At 41.5% G+C, this 23993-nt stretch overlaps 1 protein-coding gene across 4 annotated transcripts in view; it reads right to left on the reverse strand.

Moving 5' to 3' along the window:
• IGSF9B (immunoglobulin superfamily member 9B) overlaps nucleotides 1-23993 on the reverse strand; it is a 1286301-nt gene that overhangs the window by 927315 nt on the left and 334993 nt on the right. The window lies entirely within an intron of this gene.

Consider the following 23993-nt stretch of genomic DNA (forward strand, 5'->3'; position numbering starts at 1 on the left):
ACCTCCTTTGTCAGCCGGTTTTATTGTAAGATTATGGCATTGTTCTAAGGATTTGAGAGCTAGACGTTCGCGAACATTAAGATTGTTTTTTGCCCAAGTTTTCTTGTTCAGTAAATCCTCAATACGTTTCTCTACTGCGCGTACAAATACTTCTATATCTTTATTGACTAGATTTAGTTGGGGCGTAACATATGAGAACAAGCACAATAATGTAATACTTTTTTGTCTAGAAAACTGTCCTGAAGAAGGTGAACGATCCTTCATCCACCGAAACACATCATCGACTTTTCTGTTTTCTTACATGGATGTGCTGTAATATATTCTGTCTTTATTATTGTATTGATGTATTTTATATGATTTTATATGAAATGTTTTTAAAAATCACTGTTGACTTGATATTTTAATATTTTATTATTTCTTTGTTGTTCTGACTCAATAAGATTGTTGTGCATTGTACTAGCTGGCTTTACCACTCCCTTTAATCACTAATGTCGCTTAGATAGTCTTTTTATTTTCTCTGTTTAATAGGGACTCTGTGTTTTAATCTATATCGACCCTGTCCCAGATTGGATTGTAGGGTACCTCCTCCTTTTTCTACTTTATGTACAGCTTGTTAGCTGAGGAGTTTCTCGAAGATTATCCATTTTTCAAAGAATAATATAATGGAAGGATTGAAGACTTATGGTTTCTCAGAGGACCAATTCAATAAGATTATCAATGGTACCTCCAAAAATATATCCACGGTAACTCTGGGTATTGATGAGGAAGAAAAATGGAAAACCATATCAAGAAGAAAGTCATTAGAACAGAACTGCATGCAGACTTTCTCATTGAGTATTGCAAGAAGGGCATTATACCCAAAGGCCTACAGGTTAATAACGAACCCGGCATATTCATCAGAAATCAGAAATTTATAGAAAATTGGACTTTTATAGCCAACAGATGCAGCCGTGATTGGATGCTGTTGATCATAGAAACCGCCCACGAAGTTCTAATTATTGAAAGAGGTGAGATAGATGAGAAGGAGGCAAGATTAAAAGAGAATATTGCCCTATATGAAGCTAAGAAAAAGTTTAGAGGAAATTCAGGAAGACATTTCTGGATATAAGGAATACTTAGTGAATAAGAAATCTAATAAATTGAGAAAAGATGTCTCCAAGTACAATCTTGAATTTGTTTACCCATATCTTCAAAAATATTTTTATGATAGGCCTAGAAAAGAGTATCAAATTAGGAAAACATGGCAAGTATACATCATATATTAGCTCAGACTCTGAGGGTGAAAACCACAAGAAAAACGGACTAATAAAGATAGGGAACCAACTCCAAGTACCAGCAGAGATACGTTCTCTTTTTTAGAACAACGCCAAAAGAATTATGGACAGACAAGACGGAGAGGACAAGGGAATTTCAATCCACAAAATCAATTCCAACATCGTCCTTACACAAGAAGTCAGAAGAAATGGGATTAGTAAATAAGGCCCCTATTATTAATCTCTCTAACAGAATTTTATCCCAGGAGGAGGTTGCAGTCTTACAAAAAGGATTAGGATATGCAATTGTTTCTCCGATAGATAGATATAGTCTTGAAAGAGAATTACAATGTTTTTTTAGAAAAATTAGATTAAATGCCTTTTTTGAAGACAAATAATTTTAGTAGATAATAAATCATGTCTTAAACCAAAATCAACATGGAAGCACCAACTAAATCTAGTCAATAAAGATATAGAAGTATTTGAACGCGCGGTAGAGAAAAGTATTGATGATTTACTGAACAAGAAAACTTGGGCAAAAACAATCTTAATGTTCGCGAACGTCTAGCTCTCAAATCCTTGAAACAATGCCATAATCTTACAATAAAACCAGCTGACAAAGGAGGTAGCATCGTGGTGATGGAGACTGATGATTACTATAGAAGAATACATATGCTTCTTGATGTTAAAGAACACGACCATAGATCAAATAGGGATGAATGGAATGCTCTTGTCCAGAACATTAAAAATTTACTTAGCTGTGCTAAAGAAGATGGTATTATTTGGAATTACGAATTTAATTTTCTATATAATACCAATCCTACCATTCCTGCAATATACGGTCTCCGTAAGGTCCATAAGAATATTGTAGACCCCCTATGAGACCGATTGTCTCCAGTATTAACTCTTTAACTGAGCCTCTCATTAAATATGTAGATGTGTTTCTGCAACCAATGGTAGTACAACAAAGGACATATATAAAAGATACCACAGACATGATTCAAAAGATTGAAAACTTGAGTTACGATCCTGATATGCAGTGCCTCGTGACATTAGACATAGAGGCACTGTATACCAATATTCCCCAGGACAATACTTTACGGATGATTGAGGCTCTTCTTAGCAATGAAGGAGAAGATCTTTCTCCACGCGCAATATTTATTGTTGAATCTGTATCTATAGTATTACAAAATAATATTTTTGTGTACGGGAAGGAATTTTACAGGTAGATCAAAGGTACCAGCATGGGAGCAACCTATGCTCCCAGTCTGGCATGCCTGTATGTGGCCCAGTTCGAGGAGAAGCACATCTTCAATGTATCGGCACCTTTTTTTGAGAATATTTCTCATTGGTCCCGATACATTGACGATGTGTTTTTCATCTGGACAGGAGCTGCGGATACTTTAGCTGAATTCATACAATGGATCAAGCTTGGCGATATTAATCTCAAATTTACTTCTAATGTCAATAAAGAGGCCTGTGAATCTTTGGACATAAAAATTAAACACGTAGATGGAGCCCTAAATGTGGAATTATTCACTAAGCCCACGGATCGTAACACCATGCTTCATTATAATAGCAATCACCCAAACTGTCAGAAGGATAATATACCCTTTAGACAGTTTCTTCTCCTTAGATGTAATTGTACGAACATAAAAGATTATGATACACATGCTAAGATGCTTACTGATCGGTTTATCAATAGAGGTTATCCCAAACGGCTAGTCAGACACGCTTATAAAAGAGCCAAATATTTCAACCGGGATGCCTTCTTTGAAAACAAATCCAAATCAGCACCAAAAGAAAATCTACCTTTGATATTTGTTACAAATTACAGTAATATCAGCAATAAAATTAAAAATATCGTCAACAGAAATTGGTACCTGATTACAAACAAAAAGAATGAAAATCTGCCTAAACCGATGTTCTCGTTCAGGCGCAACCGCACCATTAGGAACTGCTTGGTACATACCTATAGAGATGTGGAACTCACAAAACAACAACAGATAGCTAATGCCCCCTTGCCAACAGGCACTTTTCCGTGTAATGGTTGTGTTAACTGCGCCAATGTCATAAAAGGAACCTCATTGGTACACAATGGTGTCACCCATAAATTCAACAACTTTATGAATTGTTGGACAAAAAATCTGATATACTTCATTAAGTGTCCCTGCTGTCTGGGTTATGTGGGAGAAACTTCAAGAGAGATTAGAATTAGAATTAATGAACATAAATCAGCGATACGCACAAATAAAAAAACCTCCCCTCTGGTTGAACATTGGCATACAAATAAACATAAAATAGAAGATCTACAATGGTGTGGTTTGGAGACCATATATATGAACATCAGGGGAGGCAACCTAACATCCAAAAGGAAAAAACAGGAAAAATTCTATATGTCCCGCTTTAATACCTTTAGAAAAGGCCTCAATAGTAAGGAGGACTGGGAGAGGCTGATTTAGTAGTGTGTGTTTTTTTAGTACACTTATGAAAACTGGCATCAACATTTTAACAAAGTGCCCTATCTGTTTGTTAACATCTATGAATATGTCTGGGTGTTCATGAAAGTTTGATGCTTTAAAAGCATCATAAACGTGTATTTACTAAGCAGGGAAGAACAGTACCTGTGATTGATAGACAGATATATTATATCGTACTGTGTAATTAACCACACCTATAAATGACAATCTTAAATTACTAAAAAAGGCATTTTATGCTGTATGTGTTAAAACTTGAGAGCCAACTAATAATAGCCAATTTGACTCTTTGACCCCCGACATGAAAGCTATAGATGCAACAAATAAGTAGGATCATTAATTGTTTAGTGTTTATCTACATATTTCAGACAATAGAAAATATGATGCCATTCTAATCCTAGGATGAGTTCATGATGAATAGCATCACCTCCTTACTTTATATAAAACAATAGCGAAAAATACAGAACAGAAACTTAATGTATCGAGCTAGTACCATTCTAAGATGGCCGCCCTGTGTTTGGCCTGCATCGACACTAGAGAAAAAAATTTGTGATTAGTTCTGCATCAAAGTATTAAAATATTAAAGAACTACAAGACGACATATAGCGAATATAATTCGTTTCTCAAAAACATTTTGCATATAAGTTCCTGTAATCAATAATGTTTGTTCGTTCATCCGATACCGAAAAATTGCGTCACATGACGTTCAAACGGCCAATCACGATCGGTATAAATACGGCAGACTCGAGAAAACGCTTCCGTGTATCCTGAACCGGAAGGAGTTTGTCTGCGTGCAAGGCGGCCGTGATTATGTTAAGAGGTAAGCAGGAAGTGACATCCAGCTGGAGCATTAGCATAGATAGTGATATTGTTAGAATAGATACATCTTAATATGAGTATCTTTATGTTTAGTACTGTTCCTTACGACCAGCTGCTATTACTTCGCGAGCGCTGTTAAAGACATGGATTGATACCTAGTACAAAAGATAATACATGTAAAAAATGTCTTGAACGTTTTAACCCTTAAAGCAAAATGGGCGCCCCCAAAAAAACGGCGCAAATATTATAATACACAATGAGAAATTTATCATGAGTGTCTGGAACAATCGGACACTGATACTTTATCTACCTCATAAGTAAGGATGATGAGTATATAAATAATTTGCTCAAACCATCAGACTGAGATCTGACGCAATAATTCAAATAAGTCTGGGGAAACTAGACTAACTAAGGGAATCGTTTTTCTCCCTATCAAGTTATTACATTTTTCGTATCTCAGCGCTTCATAATATTTATATAAGGAGCCCATACTTCCAGATGCACGTCAATAACGGCACAGTTTACAGAGGTAATAATGATTAGATTTATAACATAAATAGTCATCTATGAGATCACATAGTGAAGTAAGGTTACCTTTCTGTTTTTCTTTATTAGTCTCAAATGGAATAAGGACTGTGTAAGGCCCCAAAATTGCCAAATACCATAATTGAAACGGGGAAAGATATACCAACAGTGATCATCAGAAATATAGACCTCATGGAGATTTTATTTTGGTAAGCCTTCTAACCATCATTTTCCAATTTTTGGATTAAATATATGGCCTTATAAGTAATTACAGGAATAATTTCTTAATTCTCCATATAGATTACATTTATCATCAAACGGTTGCACGCACAAACAATTTATTAATTGATACCTATAACAAAGGTATGTTGTAACATGATGAGAATTCATCTTTAATTTTAATTACACGAGATTTGGAACTACTATTGAATATCTATTACAGAGTTGTTTCTCTTGGTCTTTTTAAGCGGGACATTGATAAATCCCCCTTTTTTGGAATACGACCAGCTTCCTTGGCAAGACTAGAGAATTGAAATACTAGCTGCATTTAAAATTGTTTTAGGTATGTATACTTAGTATTAATATATTGTCTAAAAACCATCACTTGTTTTTAGTTAAAAAAGACTAATAATGTCAGGGGAGACCTAAATAAAAATAAAAACAAAAATGTTTTTGTTTTATTGTAACAAATTGTATAAAGTCAGTAACATATGAGAACAAGCACAATAATGTAATACTTTTTTGTCTAGAAAACTGTCCTGAAGAAGGTGAACAATCCTTCATCCGCCGAAACGCAGCGTCGACTTTTCTGTTTTCTTACATGGATGTACTGTAATATATTCTGTCTTTATTATTGTATTGATGTATTTTATATGATTTTATATAAAATGTTTTTAAAAATCATTGTTGACTTCTGAATAAATTGGATTTGATATTTTAATATTTTATTATTACTTTGTTGTTCTGACTCAATAAGATTGTTGTGCATTGTACTAACGACCTTTACCACTCCCTTTAATCACTAATGTCGCTTAGATAGTCTTTTTATTTACTCTGTTTAATAGGGACTCTGTGTTTTAATCTATATCGACGCTATCCCAGATAGGATTGTAGGGTACCTCCTCCTTTTTCTACTTTATGAAGGCAATTCACCTCCACCTCCCTTTTAACAAGGTAAATGGGCAAAATAAAACTCAGAGGCTACTGGAGTGTGTTTAAGAGACTGCCTGATCTTTATAGCTTAAACTGTATCTAGAAAGTGAATGTAGCACTTGTTTTTAGCTGGAAAAGTGATACGTTTAACTGGGCGAAAAGCAGTATTTTTAGTGGCTTTAGATTTGGGCCTTACATGCAGGGTTGAACAGGAACTACAGAGTGTGGATTGAGCCTGTCCGTGTCCAAGGAGAACTTGACTTCAGGAGCAGCTCCCTGCCCACCAGTTTGTGTTTAAGGTCACATGCCCCTTATAATTAGTTTCTTACTGGTTGTTGCATCTGTGTTCTAATTGATTTCTAGGTCTGGGATTTACATTGGACCTGTGGCTTAGGATTTAGCAACTGACTGGTTCTGAGGTTGAAAGGTCCAGGTCTCCCATTGGTCCTAGGGCTTAGGCCTAGGGTTCTGATTGGTTAGGGTACCCATTGGCCAAAGGTCAACTGACCTAGGTCTATTTAACCTTGGGGCTCAGGGCATCTCAGCCCCGGCGTCCAGGCTAAGGGTGGAGAAGACATGGGCAGTTGCTGTTTGGGCATGTTCGGGACAGGTCTGGCCTAGGACTAGACATGCTGCCCATTTTTCCATTCATCAGCTACCACCTTCACTCATTAAGACCCTAAAACATTTGAACACACTAACAGCAAATGTATTCTACTCATTTACTACCAAAAAACTCTGGCCACATTTCAATGTCTCAACAACCACCACAAAACCCCACAAACAATACCTATACACCCTTCTACTCCAACTACCACACAATGGCACCTTCACTCTCACACAAAATACCACCCTGTCCTAAACCATCAATAAATCCATACATCACCAGCACAACACAAAGCCACATAGTACATTACTTTAATACATCCAGACACACACTCCCTGTCCGTACAAAACGCCAGCTCTACCATCTACTTGCTCCTAATTGACCCCTTGCTGTCACCACCAAACCTATACTCAGCTCCCCATAATATCATCCATCAACACCCTCCTCCTCTGTTTACCAAACATTCACTACCAAATAATCCTTACACTCCACTCCATGACCCATATTACATCTTCCAGCCATCAAATCTAACACACTCATAACTCTTATCCATCCCCTCACACACACCACATAACCTCTTTTCCAAAACACATCACTACCCCCTTTACCCTTCAACTTCCACTCCCCAACAGTACTTACATACAAAAACTTCTACATAAATGTCTCCTCTCACTACTCCACAAAAACAAAACATAACACACACTAGCACATCAAAATCTTTCACACACACAATTTCATAATAGATTCAGTCACATATTATACACAAACACCCACTCCCACCCTCATGACTACACAAATAATACACATCCTAAACCATTTCTACTCCCATATTTTCAGTGTTCTCCAACGCTCATCATAAATACGCTAAAACAACAACTCTTTCACCCGCCTCTCATCCATTGCACAATTTAGAGCCTTAAAACATGAACCACATGCTCCACTTCCACCCCTAACCCATAGACCTTCCACCTTAAACAGACGCAAACAAAAATAAACAACATGCCACCCTTCAGAACTTCACATCTACAGGTCTTTTACACAACAAGGCTACTCCATACAAACAACACAGCTCATCAAGTCACTCTCAACAACTTTCTCCATCACCTACACACGCAGACCCAACAAAATGCCTTCTAAGCCTGCTGGATGAGGAATACGACCACCAAAACACAATCGCTAAACTGCCTACTAGTAAACGCTTGATCACTCTTCAGTTATCATATCAAATCAAAAATACTTTATTTAGACACTCAAGTCAATTAAAGTGCAAAAGTGCCAGGTAGAGTTAAAAGGATGATCGATACCTCATTTCTTACAGTATTATGTAGATGATTAGTCAAAAAGATGAAATTATCATCATACAGAATCAATCAATGCAGGTAATGTGAATAATTTAAAATACATTTCGATAAGCAGCTTATGACTTAGTAATATAGACATTGCATAGTTTTATTGCGCTGTTCAGATTACGGGCCATGTGGTTTAAGTTAAAAATGATAAAATCTTCAAAATTAGACCATGTAAAAGTTAGTTATTTCTGTTCATTTATACAAATCTGTGATTTGAGTCAAATAAGATGCGTATCACATATTTCATAGCTATGTGAAATCTATCTTTAGCTCTAAAGAAGTTCACAACTAAGCTGCTGCTTTTTTTAAGGTTCTGGATTTTTTCTTAATAGTCTATCTGTAATGTCCAGAAATTGTATAAGTTTGGAGAGCGCTTGTGGCTGCGCATTATTCATTAAGTGGCTGACGGTAGATGATAATGTCACTGACACCTCTTTAATCCACAGATGCTGAAGTAGTCTTCTGCAATATACACCCTTCTACTCCAACTACCACACAATGGCACCTTCACTCTCACACAAAATACCACCCTGTCCTAAACCATCAATAAATCCATACATCACCAACACAACACAAAGCCACATAGTACATTACTTAAATACATCCAAACACACACTCCCTGTCCGTACAAAACGCCAGCTCTACCATCTACTTGCTCCTAATTGACCCCTTGCTGTCACCACCAAACCTATACTCAGCTCCCCATAATATCATCCATCAACACCCTCCTCCTCTGTTTAGCAAACATTCACTACCAAACAATCCTTACACTCCACTCCATGACCCATATTACATCTTCCAGCCATCAAATCTAACACACTCATAACTCTTATCCATCCCCTCTCACACACCACATAACCTCTTTTCCAAAACACATCACTACCCCCTTTACCCTTCAACTTCCACTCCCCAACAGTACTTACATACAAAAACTTCTACATAAATGTCTCCTCTCACTACTCCACAAAAACAAAACATAACACACACCAGCACATCAAAATCTTTCACACACACAATTTCATAATAGATTCAGTCACATATTATACACAAACACCCACTCCCACCCTCATGACTACACAAATAATACACATCCTAAACCATTTCTACTCCCATATTTTCCGTGTTCTCCAACACTCACCACAAATACGCTAAAACAACAACTCTTTCACCCGCCTCTCATCCATTGCACAATTTAGAGCCTTAAAACATGAACCACATGCTCCACTTCCACCCCTAACCCATAGACCTTCCACCTTAAACAGACGCAAACAAAAATAAACAACATGCCACCCTTCAGAACTTCACATCTACAGGTCTATTACACAACAAGGCTACTCCATACAAACAACACAGCTCATCAAGTCACTCTCAACAACTTTCTCCACCACCTACACACGCAGACCCAACAAAATGCCTTCTAAGCCTGCTGGATGAGGAATACGACCACCAAAACACAATCGCTAAACTGCCTACTAGTAAACGCTTGATCACTCTTCAGTTATCATATCAAATCAAAAATACTTTATTTAGACACTCAAGTCAATTAAAGTGCAAAAGTGCCAGGTAGAGTTAAAAGGATGATTGATACCTCATTTCTTACAGTATTATGTAGATGATTAGTCAAAAAGATGAAATTATCATCATACAGAATCAATCAATGCAGGTAATGTGAATAATTTAAAATACATTTCGATAAGCAGCTTATGACTTAGTAATATAGACATTGCATAGTTTTATTGCGCTGTTCAGATTACGGACCATGTGGTTTAAGTTAAAAATGATAAAATCTTCAAAATTAGACCATGTAAAAGTTAGTTATTTCTGTTCATTTATACAAATCTGTGATTTGAGTCAAATAAGATGTGTATCACATATTTCATTGCTATGTGAAATCTATCTTTAGCTCTAAAGAAGTTCACAACTAAGCTGCTGCTTTTTTTAAGGTTCTGGATTTTTTCTTAATAGTCTATCTGTAATGTCCAGAATTGTATAAGTTTGGAGAGCGCTTGTGGCTGCGCATTATTCATTAAGTGGCTGACGGTAGATGATAATGTCAATGACACCTCGTTAATCCACAGATGCCGAAGTAGTCTTCTGCAAACCTCAAAGTGGGTGGGGCATATGCAGAGCAGGTGGTTTATCGATTCCTGAGATAGGCCACATAGTCGAAATCTTTGGACTCCGTTTTAGTTGTCCATGGAGGTAGTAAGTCTAAAAAGGAGCCCATCTGGAAATGCAGGTATTTTATTTTGTAATATGGTGAGAATGGTTCCATAATGTATTTTTGGGGACCTTTTCTATCATAGCTGATGAGGACCAGGGCAGCGTGTTCTCTTTTAGCAAATGCTTGTGATCAGATTTAAAGGATTTAATTTTTACTTTTTTGTTCAGAGCTGTGCATGCTGTAGTTTTAAGTTCTGCAGCTCTGCCAAGCCAGTTAGCTCCAGTGCTTCGGAGAGGGCATGTGCCCAAACGTTTGGATAGCATGAGGTGTTGGCGCACAATATATCTGTGTGGTGAGATAGTACCTTAGTGCAAATTCCATTCTAATCTGGGCTGGCGAGGTGTTATGCAGTAGTTTAAATAGAGTTCTGAAAACTGCGCTCTGTGAGTTTTTCAAGAAGGCCCCTAATTTCCTCTGGAAAGTCTCTGACCTGTATGCCAATGTTGGAACTAGTTTGGCAGAGACTATTTTCAATAAAGATTCAAAGGAGAATCTTTAGTGCTTTTTAAAATTGTTCGGAAGGCGAAATGCAACAAAACTAATTTTTGTTTTAATGAGTTTAAATGTAATAGGTGACCTTCTTTGTCATCTAGCCAACATCCCAAATATTTATATTTGTTCGCGATGATAAGGGGGTAGTTGTTAGGAGGCCAGTAGTGCTGTTTTCTCTTTTTCAGTTCCCAAAAAAAAAATGTAGTGGTAATTATCATCTCATTTTCACGGCAGTGAATGTATAAAGCATCTAGAAGGCTTTGGAGGTCTACCGACATTTGGCTAAACAGGATAACATCGTCTGCATACAGAAGGGAAGTGATAGGTTGATTTGCTAATTTCAGGGCATGGCTGATTACTCGGTTTAATGCGGGAGCCAGGTCACTCATGGTTATCAAACTATCACAACAAATTGTATAGGCAAAAGAGGAGTTGCACTAGCTGTTATATTCAAGCAAACAAATCTCACCAAAGCTGACAACATTTCCATACAAGGTTGTGAGGCCCTCCTCACCAGCTGCAACCCTATACCAACTTCCTCCCGTAACTTCCTCCTCCCTTACAGACCACCACGTAGCAATGCAAAATTCCTACACACGTTTCTAGACACAGTTTCAGATGTTATACTACTAAACTCCAACCTATGCATTCTTAGTGACCTAAACATTGCCCCATCTAATAACTATCATCACTGCCCTAGTCACACTGAACCTACATCATATCATACACAAACCCACACACATCACTGGACACATCCTAGATGTCCATTTTGCAAATCCAGAACTAGTTACCTTTCAAAGGATTATTCCAGTCACCTTGGCAGACTACCATTTGGTAGCTTTGCAACATAAAACACCACATATCAACACACCTAAGACCACTTTACATGCATCCACCTATCGAACATGTAACAAACTCAATTTTGAATACTTAGAAGCACAACTAACATCCAAAACAGATCTAGACACAATCAATTCAGTGAGTGGCTACAGGAAGCTTTAGATATCCTAATACCACTTAGAGCAACAAAACAGGGCAAAAGAAAACAAGCACCTTGGAGAAATAAAGAACTAAAAATGATAATACTAAAAATTAGAAAGCCGCAACACACATGGCTCAAAACAAACAGCAATCAAGATGAACTTCACCTACGCAAACTTAACAGAATATACAAGTCAACAATCAAAAATGCGAACAAAAGGGGTGCTACAGGGCGCACAGCAAGATGGCCACACCCCAGTGTAGCTCTGCCTGGCTGAGCCACTATCCGCCAAGAATCCGCCTTCAAAACGCTGCATTTGCACCCCTTCTGGTATGGGCTGCGTTGTCTTGCCCTTCTGCCTGCTTTGGGGGTAATGAGGTGTGCATTGGACCGCCACAGCGTGTGCAATCCTGCACGTTGCTGTACAAGCGAGCGCTTGCAAAATGGCGTCCGCCATGCATCCCTGAGGCGTAGCTCACCCGCCGGAGCCCTTATCGTGTGAGCAGTGAGGAGGCAGGAAGAGCTGAGGGTCGAATCTTGGCCCAATGCGCCAGTCTGCTGCAAGGCCTCCTGAGCCGGTGTGATCTCTCTGCAGCGGAGACGAACGCGAGTGACCGGGCGCCGGCTGGAAGGGCACGGAGCCCTGGACTGAGCACGGAGTGGTGCGGGGGCCCGACTGTGATTTCCTGAGCCCCGGGATGCATTGGCGGAGGCCTTCTGCTGATTGAAACGCTCATGGTGCCGGTGATGGAAAGTGAGGTGCAGCCCTGTCTGGGTCCGTGGCTGCGGCAGCGGGTGCGGGTCTTTGCCGAGTGTCACGCCCTGCGATCTGAGGCGGGTGCCGGAGGAACGCGCAGGCAGCGGGGCTGCTGGTACTGGACACTGCATGGGGGATTTGCCACCATGTAGCCTGCTGCTGCCGGCTGAGAGATTGGATGTGTGCTGCGGCCTGTAGCCGCATTAGAGTGCCTGGATCCTGCCCTGCCTAAGGAGTGGATTGATATACAAGACATTGCTTGCCGCAAGGACTAGCCAACTCTGCATTCAAACCGCGACTGGCCGTTCATATTTGCTTGTGAGGAGAACATTATACACAGCCTTTTGAGGCTGCTGGGCCTTGTGCATATGGTACTGCGCTGATTATCAGCTAAGCGCTGGGTCGCATTTCGGGCCCGACGCTCCAGGCTTGTGAACTGTAGGGTTGTGTGCCCGGTGTGTCCCTGTTACATTTTGCATGCACGCCGGTGCATTGCGTGGAGGGCTCTGCAGGGCGCCTGTGGCTTGGGCCTTGTCCAATTGTGGGCCTTTGAGTATTCCTGGCTCGCGTTGATTTTTTTCCCCCAAGGCAGCACCTGTGGGAGTGGTCCCTCTGGGCTCAGAGGTCCGGGGATCCAATTGCTGGGATCTCTTTTTTCATCTGCATCAGATTAAGTACAGAACTGCAGTGTGCGCACTTTTTAGTGCTTCTTGTACTTTGTTTACCAATGGGATAAGTTGCACACACGACAAGTGGCAGATATGGGGAGAACTGATAAATCCCAACCTCGCCTCACGTTTGAGGCGTGTAAACCTGCGAAAACATCACAGAAAGCGGCCTCAGATGCAGATGCCCAAAGTGACGCCCCTCCCACACTCAAGACCACGCTGTTGGCAATGCAGCGCAGCCTTCAATCCATTGAGGGCACAATGGCGGCAGTGAACCACCGCCTGGATCACATGTCTGTGCAGTTGGAAAAACAAAACACCCGCATGGGGGAGATTGAACAACGGGTATCTGCAACAGAAGATGGCCTGAGTGAAGTCACTGGAAAGGCACTCAACATGGAGAAGGTTCTGGCCCTCATTCAGGCCAAGAATGATGATTTAGAAGCACATGCCCCGCGCAATAACATCAGAATCACGGGGCTGCCGGAATCTACCAATGAGGGAAAGATGGCGTCCTTCATAGAAAACTCAATCAAAGTCATTTTTGGCACCGAGCAGCTATCCAATATCTTTATTATCGAGCGTGCTCACCGCTCTCTCACGGCGAGACCTGTCCCGGGAGCCCCTCCGCGTCCAATAATAGCGAGACTGTTAAATTACAGGGACAGTGACACTATTTTGCGGATGGCCAGGGACAAGGGTAACATTGAACATCAAGGTAACACACTTGCTTTCTTCCCTGACTTTACAGTTGCCTTGCAGGCTGCCAGAAGAGAATTTGGTGCTGTGAATTTTGTTTTGCAGACTGTGGCGGTCCCTTATGCAATGTTGTACCCCGCTCATTTGCGGATAGGCCCCGATGGAGACTCTAGAATTTTCTCTAATCCCAAGGCAGCCCTTGAGCACACTAAGCAGATGAAGTGAAGACGGCGAGAGTCCAGCGTGGCACTTGACGATGAGGAGCAGTAGGGGGGGTGGGTCGACTCACTGTTGTATTGAAACTTCATCCTATTATTCATGGTTGTTCAATGCACTCATTACTGTTATGATATCTACATGCTCACCTGTAGGTTGGACCTAATGTGCTCCCCAGGGACAGTGGGTTCATTTCAGGATATACGCTGGGGTGGTTGGGGGTAGAAATGTTGGCACAGTTAATAGACCTGCTCAGCCACCTCCTACTTGTTGGGAGGCTAGTAGTGCTCAGACACCCCCGAATGGGTGTACCCCACATGCAAGTTTCTTATTTTTGTCTTCGTTGGGGAAGGGTTAAATTAAAATGTGATAGCTTTGGCGAGTTGGGGATTCTGAAGTGGGTGGGGGGTTTGTGGGCCGGCATTACCTTTTTATTGTTAATCTGAATCTGAGTTGTATCACAGAATTGTAGACACACGTAGTGGGTTCTATTCGATTGGTATTAATTTATCATGGTATAGACTGAATGAGTGGTAGAGTAAAGTTCCTGACTTGGAATGTGTGGGGACTTAACTCCCCCAAGAAAATCCGATCTGTACTGGCATATTTGGACAGGATGGATGTGCAAGTAGCCTTTGTTCAAGAGACGCACCTCACTAAGGTATCCAAACAAAATGTGGGTGCACGCTGGGCAGATGTAAGAATTGCGTCCTCTTACTCTATTTATTCCCGGGGGGTGATGATCCTTGTTAAAAAGGGGGTCCCATTTACTGTAATTCGGGCTGATGCATCTCAGGGTTTCCTCCGGTCGAGATACTCTGGGGAGGTGACTTCAATGTTTGTCTGGATGTGGCCCTGGACCGGATCAGCAGTGGTGCAGTGCGGCTTAAAGAGGCGTCTGAGGCGCTGCTGGGGATATTGGGTGCGGGAATCTGCATGACGTCTGGTGTATTCAACATCCTGGGGCGAGGGAAAGCACCTTGATATCCTCTGTTCATGGGACGTGATCCCGGATAGATTTCTGGCTTGTTACTGAGGTTGTTTGCACTTGGGCAGTGAAGGTTAGTCACATGGCTAGAATGCTCTAGGATCACTCCCAGGTGGTCCTTGAGCTACAGGTACCTTCATGTGAGAGGCCTCCCTTTACATGGCGTCAGCAGCGGGCTCCGCTGACCAACCCTGTATTTAAACAGACTGTTGGGGAGGAAATTCGTAATTTTATTAGGGAGAACGAGGGCTCTGTAAAGAGAGCTGGAGTGCTGTGGGAAGCATTTAAAGTAACCATCAGGGGAACTTGCATAGGTGCACAGGCGGGAGTGTTGCGGGACCTAAGACGTAGAATACATAAATTAGCAGCTGACATCTGTACATTTGAGCATGAGTATGAGAAGAACCCCTCTCCAGCAAAGTTAACTGCAATACAGGACCTTGTCACAAAGCATAATGTCATAGTTGACTAAGAGTTATTACACAGATCCAGACACAGTGCAGCTCGCTACTGTGGGCAGGGGGACGCCAGGCGGCTCTCCGGCTCAAAGGTTAGCAGCACCACATAGTCAGGAATGCATCACTGAGCTATTGGATGACAATGGGGTCGCGCACTACATAACTTCAGAGATTAGTGAGATAGTCCTCAGCTTTTAAACCAAACTCTATTCGACTAGGGCTACAGTGCCAACAGCGGATATACATTCTTATCTTGATGATGTCGCACTGGGGTGGCTTTCCCGGGAGCAAAGGGAATATATCACACAGCCATTTGATATTGAGGACGTTAAGTTAGCCATAATGTCACTTCCTACATGCAAGGCTGCAGGGCTGGACGGGCTCCCCAGCGAATTTTATAAGGCTTATGTGGACGACCTGGCCCCTAGACTTCTGGAGGTTTATGCGGAGGCGTACAAAGAGGGGAGACACCCACCCACCCTCAAAGAAGCCCTTTTGGTGACCCTCTTGAAGCCAGACAAGGCTGCCAATTGGTGCGATTCCTATTGACCCCTTTCAATTATTAATATAGATGCCAAGATATTGGCAAAGATGATAGCCAATAGGCTTCAGCCGCTTGTTCCCCTACTGGTCCTCCCAGACCAGTCGGGTTTTGTGACTGCCAGATCTACCACACACAACGTGCGTGCGGTGTTCTCTACTCTACATTACTTTGACTCAGATTTCCAGGCCGTGACTGTGCTACTTGACACAGCAAAGGCTTTCGATTCCCTTCAGTGGGACTATATGTTCACTGTCTTAACTAGGATGGGCCTTCCTCAGTTCTTTCTCCAGTGGATTAAGGTGCTGTATACGGTGCATTTGGCTCGGGTGTGCGTCAATGGGTGGATGTCATTGGCTTTTCCCATAGAAAGAGGCACGTGTCAGGGGTGCCCCTTGTCGCCGATGCTTTTCGCGTTGGAGCCTTTGGCCTGTAAACTGCGTCAGGGGCATGCGGCGGCCGCAATGCACTTTCGGCAGTGACCACTTGTGGTCTCACTATACGCCGATGACATGCTACTGAATGTTCGCGAGCCTGCCACTTTCTTACCGGAACTGCTCCGGGAGTATGTCAAGTTTGAGAGATATTCTGGCCTAGGAATTAATTGGGCGAAGTCGATGGTGTTTCCGCTAATGGCTTGGACGCAGGAGGTAGCGCTAGACTTCCCGTTTACATGGACTCAGGATCCGGTGAAGTGTTTGGGGATATGGTTACACCGGGATCCGGACCGGGTTATCTCTGAGAACTACGGCCGAGCTATCACGCGGATCACTGTGCTGGCAGAGCGGTGGGCTTGCTTGCCTCTTTCGCTCGCTGATCGACTTGCTGTTATTAAAACAAGATAGCCCAAGCTGCTTTATCTCTTTGTAAATATCCCTATTAAGCTGAACATTGTGCAATTCAAGACGCTTCAGTCAGCATTGCTCACATTCGTATGGGGTGGTAAGAAGCCCAGATGCAGTTGGGATATTCTGGTGCAGCCATTTGACCGTGGCGGATTAGAGGCTCCTAACTTGTGGTTATACTACCTGTGCGCGAAGGCGCAGTTTACGCACTATTGGCACTTTCCACAGTGATTTCTGCCTCATACTGCTATAGAGTCCGACGCTGTTCTCCCAATGCCGCTGCAGGCGGCAACCCTTTCAGGGAGGGTGGGGGTGGGGCAGGACTGAAATCAACCCTGTACAATGCACTGCATGGGCCTGGAGGGCTCTAGCCAAAAGGTCACAGTTTACCTATCTATACGCCCCATCGCTGCCACTGGCTGCACACCCTGATATTTCGGCGGCGCGGGAACAGTCCGCGCTGCAGGTGCCGGCGGCTGTCAGAATCACTCAGATGGGGGACCTGTATAAACAAGGTCAGTTTCAGTTGTTACAAGATGTAAAGGGGGGTAGGAACCGTGGTTTTATGTTGGGGTTTATATATGTCAGAGTACGGCTAGCAGTTAGAGCTATCTACCCAAATTATCCAACTTTGCTGGCACTGCAGAAGGTTCTGGCAGGGGAATAGAGAAAAGTTCTAATCACCAAGCTATATATTGCCTCACTGCGGGAGCGGGAGCCAGGGGAACAACCTTCTTATCTTAGATGGAATGCTGCGCTGGGGTCCATACTAACGCTTGAACAATGGAAGTTCTGCTGCGAGCTAACAGGTCACCTCACGGCGAATTGTAACCTTCGCATAATTCACTTTAAGTATTTGCACCAGTTATACTACACCCCACTGCAACTTTGTCGGTTTGGTCTGCGTGAAACTGCAGGCTGCATGAGGTGTGGGCAGGCAGATGCCGATTTTCTGCACCTGGCATGGATGTGTGCAGGTATATTTGAATTCTGGTCCAGGGTGGTGAGGGTGCTTACTGATATGGTGCTGGAACCTGTGCGCTGTGCTCCGGAAGTTTGCCTCCTAGGTAGCGTGAAGAGTCTAAAGCCCTGCAACCGGCGCATTGTCACGATCTCGACCCTGTTGGCTAAAAGGGCTGTAGCGCAGATTTGGGTGGCGAAAACCACTCCCACTGTAAAAAAAGGACCCGCTAATTACTTTATTGTAGAGAACAGCTGGGGGCCTATGCGGAGGAGCTACCTGAGGCCTCGCGGCCCAAAGATTTCTGGGCCCCGCTTACTGTATATTTGCTGAGCCATCCTGACCTGTAACAATTTGACTGTTTATATGCTGCTCTGTGCTTGGACATTGGTTGCCTGAAATTGGAACTCCATAATCTGCTCTTGTTTATGATGTACTACTCATATGTGTCTGTGATGCTCAGGATTCACCAAATGAACAATGTAATGCCATCTGATATGCCGGGGGTGGGGAAGGAGGTTTGTTTATTGCGGGTTATTGCTCTTCGATTTGTATTGCCATGTACTTTACCATGCCTATCGAAACCTTAATAAACATAAATATTTTTTTTTAAAGCTAATAAAAGGTCCTATTCAGACAGAACTCAAAATGCTAAATGTACAAATAAACAATTGTATATAATTCTCACAGAATTTCGAAACACAAAATACAGAGAACGAACTAATTCCATTACTCAAGAAATCACTGACAAACGGGCAAATCATTACAAAACCAAAGCAGGCACGTTTGACTCCTATTTGGAGCCATATCTCTATGTAATGTTTAATGCCCAGGATAGGTTTTTAATAACCCATTTTAGGCTCAATCTTCTACCTCACATACTGGCATAGCCGCCAGGTTTTACACAGTCGATTGAGCAGAAGGGTGCCTGCGACTGCGACAATTTGTCTCCGTAGGACACCCTTCATTTTGTACTTTTGTGTCCTCTTTTTAAGTACCCTAGACGTAAGCTCCTGGTTGAGATTTAAAAAAAAGAGAAGTTTCATCAAGCCAAAATGGCTTTATTGTTCTTGCAAAGAGCTCATGACCCATGGTCACTGTGTTGCATTATGAATTTTATTAAGACTGCTGTAAAGCTAAGAAACACTAGAGGGGTGGGTGCTTGAAGGGCCCCGTGTTGAGCATTGTGTTAATTGTTTTTATATTTTAATTAATGAAATGCTGGAATTCATAGTAATGTAATTCTTTTTTTTATTTTTTTATTTGATGATATGTGTACTTTTATGATGTTTTTAACTATCGAATAAAGAATTACTGAACTGAACTGACTCCTATTTAAAATAAAGAAAAACCGCCAGCACCAACCCTTTTTCCAAAAATCACCTCCAAGAGTAGGCTAACCCAGCCTCTGCGTTCTTTCATAAAAATAGCACAAAGTGAATTTATGGATCTGATCAAAGCAAGCAAGTCAGCGGGCTGCCCTTCTGACCCTTGTCCACCAAAAATCTTCAAGAATGTTCTTTTAACTACCTCTGTTGCCAAACCAGTAAAAAGAATCATCAGTAATTCTGTAACTACGGGAATCTTTCCAGAAGACCTTAAAAATGGCATATATACACCCATTATTAAAGAAAACTAACCTGGACATGCATGCCCCAACAACTACAGACCAACTACAAATGGACCTTTCCTGGGCAAACTGATAGAAAGAGCAGCATTCACCCATATGTCACAATTCAGTGAAGATAACTCTATACTTTCAGACTACCAAACAGGATTTCACCCAGGAAGAGGCACAGAATCTGCCCTCATCCCCATCTTGGCTGACCTTAAAAATACAGTAGTCTGGAATGGGCTTGCTGCACTAATTCCCTTGGACCTCTCAGTTGTCTTCAAAACTGTTGGGCATAACACCCTAATACAAAGACTCTACGAAGCAACATTGAGGAGACTGCTCTTGATTGGATCACATCCTACCTTCAAAACAGAACAAGTGTCATCCATATTCCCTCTTTCTCATTCAAACCTTACTTCACAAAAGCATGGGTCCCTCAAGGCTCTATCATCTCACCCATGCTTTTCAACATCTACATGAAGTCATTACCGGCAACGATCAATGAATTGCAGCTCACATGCCATAACTATGCAGGTGACACATAAATACTCCTTAAACTGGAAACCAAAAAGACATTGGAAACCCAAAAATCTTCAGTTGCCTCATAGCCATTGATCAGTGGATGACATGGAGCCAATCTCAAATTGATCGCTTCCAAAACTGAAATACTCACATGTGGCGATTGGAAAAATTATGAACCACTCTGTGCCTGGCCTGACAATATCGGACCACATCCTAAAGTATCTAAGGAAGTAAGAAACGTTAGAAGTATCATGCATTCAAAGTTCAACGAATGTCCAAGTTGACAAATAGCAAGATCAAGCTTCATTACCATGAAAACTCTGCGACGCACATTCTCCCACCTTGGACTTCCACACAAGCTAGGCTACTTTTGCTTGTGTACTGTCTAAACTTAATTACGCCAATGGCTCTACCACGGATCATCTTTATCAACTATGAAAAGACTACAAAATATTTAGAACACTGCTGCCAGACTACTCCTACATGTATAGCCACAAGCCCAAATTTACCCTGCCTTGAAGGGCCCTACATTAGTTACCGGTTGCCAGAAGATCCACATCCAAGCAGCTTTGTAGCATCCACAAAGTAAAACATGGAACAGGACAGCTTTTTATCAGGAATAAAATCAGTGACTACATTCAACAAAGGAACCGCCACTCAAGATTGGTACCATGCTGCAAATCCCCACAATACAAGAATAAAAACATAGCTGGTACATCTTTCCCTGATCAAGCAGTCAAACTATGGAACTTATTACCCCCAAACATAAGATACACGGAATTCATTACCACCAAACAAAAGCTCCATGGATAACTATCTTATCTTCAGAAGATGTCTCAAGAGTTGGCTCTTTCCTACATAACCACCATACTCAAACACTAATATACAGCATATCCTTGTGTTTGTAAACATTTATAATTTGCTTTCTATGCATCTAGATATTGGTATTTATTTGTACAAATATATATATACTAAATATGGTTTTTAAATCTATATTTTTTAGGTCTGCTTAACAAATATAGATATATATATATATATATTACCTACTGGCGGTCGCCAGTAGGTAGTTATAGTTAGGACCACGTTTCCATAGGAAAACCTCAACATTCTATTTTGAATAACTTTGGGGCCGGTCGACGAATCCTCGCGAATTTCTCAAAATAGGTGGGGCGCTACGCTCCGCTCCTACCCTGAAAGTCTCGGGGGGATCCGTCAAGCGGGGGCTGAGATAAAAGGGGGGTCCCAAAACGCGTTTTTCCCATGCATTTTTCCATAGGACCTTTAGAACGAGCTACAGCCCGAACGGCTGAACAGAATTACTCAAAATTTGGCAGAGAGGTAGTCCCTAGGTCAAGGAAGTGCCTTTTGTAGGTTTGGTGTAAATCTGTTCAGTAGATTCTGAGAAAATAGCCTTTAAATCAATATATATATCTGAGCCCGCTTACGGTACGCTTACCGTACGCTTACGGTAAGCGTACGGTGGCGTGCGCGAGCGCGATTCTGATTGGCTCTTAGATCTTAGTAAACATTCGAATCGGTCGAAACCAGGAAGCGGCGGCCGCCATTTTGTGTATTTCACTCTGAAAAAAAAGAGTGAAAACAAGGAAAGGGGGCAATGAGGAGAGTTACAGACCCCCTAACATTTGTAAGGGGGTCAAAGAAGGACAGAAAAGTACAAAAAAAACATTTATTGATTTTAAAAAAAATCACGGGGTACGCGTACGGTAAGCTTACGGTAAGCGTACGGTAAAAAAAATAAAAAAAAATAAATGAAAAGCAGATTTAAGAGTTTAGATATTAGGGAGCTCTAAAAAGAGCTGTTGTGTTTATGAAGTCATTTTTTTAGTGGTACCTACAAGTAAGTACCGATGCAGAGTCTAAGGTTCAAGAGGAAGACTCTGTTCCCTTCATCATTGAAGTGCACACCATCTCCTCTATAAATGTCTTGCATGTCATAACGCAAGTTGTTGTGGTAAATGGCACCCATACCATAGTCACGGAGGAAAGCAGAAACAGATTTGTTGACGTGCTTTCTTGCTTTGTCAATCTGTGGACAGAAATGATTGGACCAGTTCCATTTTTGCCTTTGGCATATGTTGGAAAACACAAAGGCAGTTTTAGGGAAAAGTGTAAACAGTTGTGCAAAGGTGTCCTTCATAAGCATTTCCAGACCTACCCCAGTCAAAGTGCCTAGGTCATTGCCACCACAGTGCACTATTATGAGGTCAGGGTGTTGGATTTGAATGAAGGATTTCACCAATGGCATCAATTGGTGCCACTTTAACCCTCTCTGACCAATCCATTTAATGTCTACATTTGGCAAAGCAAGGTCTCTCACCATACCTGTTTTCTCTGCAAACTTTTCACTCCAGAAGACATAGCTGTGCCCTACAATCCACACTGTGAACATCTTCAAAGGAGAACTGGATGCACTCAGGAGGTGTCTTTCAGTAGAATGGCAATATGAAAAGAAAGACAGTTTGGAAATGGAGGCATACATATTTTTTTCAAAACAAAAAGAACTGATTGGCTGTTTCATACCATTCTAGAATAAAAACTAGGCTGTATGTGTAAATTAATAGAAGCATGTTTTGTATTGGTAAAAAAAAATGTGTAACCAAAGAACAGTACTATGGATTTGCTGTTAGGTTTGAAAAGTCAAGCACTCTTGCTCTGTGGAATTGAAACATTGTTTGGCGAACTTCTGACCTAACTCAACACAGCAGTGTTCCATGAGCTGTTGCTATGGTAGCAGGCAGAAGTCAAGTTGGGGGAAGGGTACTAGGCAGAAGTCAAGTTGGGGGAAGGGTACTTTTGGAAAAGGGTTGGTTTTCAACCAATAGAAATGTGTGATTACATTTGAAAAAAAGGGGGAAGCACTGAGATTTGAAACTTACAAGTATATGTGTGGAAAAATAGAGGGAAAGTTTGCCATTATCTGGTTCTGCTGAGAGGAGAGAGGTGAACACAACAGAGATCCTGGCTCTGATAATCTGCTGTTTGAGTGTCACATTTCTTTCACAACTAACTAATTTTAAAGGTGAGTTTACAGTTTGAGAGGGGATGTATGTGGTAACTTAAGAAATGAATAATAGAAATGGAAATTGTTTTTGTTGTAGTTACACATGGTGGTTTCATAATGTGTCAGTCTGTAAAAGTGATTTTCACTTGCCCCGAAAAAAAAAAGAGCAGTAAGTGTGCTTTCAAATTGGCAAAGAAATTTCGTTTTGGGACTAATGTGAAAACATGACTCTGTGTGCAGAGAGGAATTATAGGCAGAGATTTATTGCGTATTGCTCTGGTGATTTCACAGTTGCATTAGATGGAAAGGGGGAGCGAATTTTTGGGGGAAGAAGCAGAGTCTTAGCACACACCCATGTGCTTGCCATGTATAGTCATGCACAGTATTTACAAGCGAGTGGGGTTTTCAGGTTTCAGTCTGTAATGCAAATACATTCAGCATCACTAAGGCTGGTTGCCCTTGCTGGAGTGTAGGCAGTCACCGAGAATACACATGGTGGTGGTCTGAAAAAACAGTTTGGACATGTGCATTTAAATAAATCAAAAAAAGTGGTTTCATAATGTGTCAGTCTGTAAAAGTGATTTTCACTTGTAAAAAGTGATTTTCACTTGCCCCGAAAAAAAAAAGAGCAGTAAGTGTACTTTCAAATTGGCAAAGAAATTTCGTTTTGGGACTAATGTGAAATCATGACTCTGTGTGCAGAGAGGAATTATAGGCAGAGATTTATTGCGTATTGCTCTGGTGATTTCACAGTTACATTAGATGGAAAGGGGGAGCGAATTTTTGGGGGAAGAAGCAGAGTCTTAGCACACACCCATGTG

The sequence above is a fragment of the Triturus cristatus genome, chromosome 3_2 (assembly GCF_964204655.1).
Source record: "Triturus cristatus chromosome 3_2, aTriCri1.1, whole genome shotgun sequence".
NCBI lineage: Eukaryota > Metazoa > Chordata > Amphibia > Caudata > Salamandridae > Triturus > Triturus cristatus.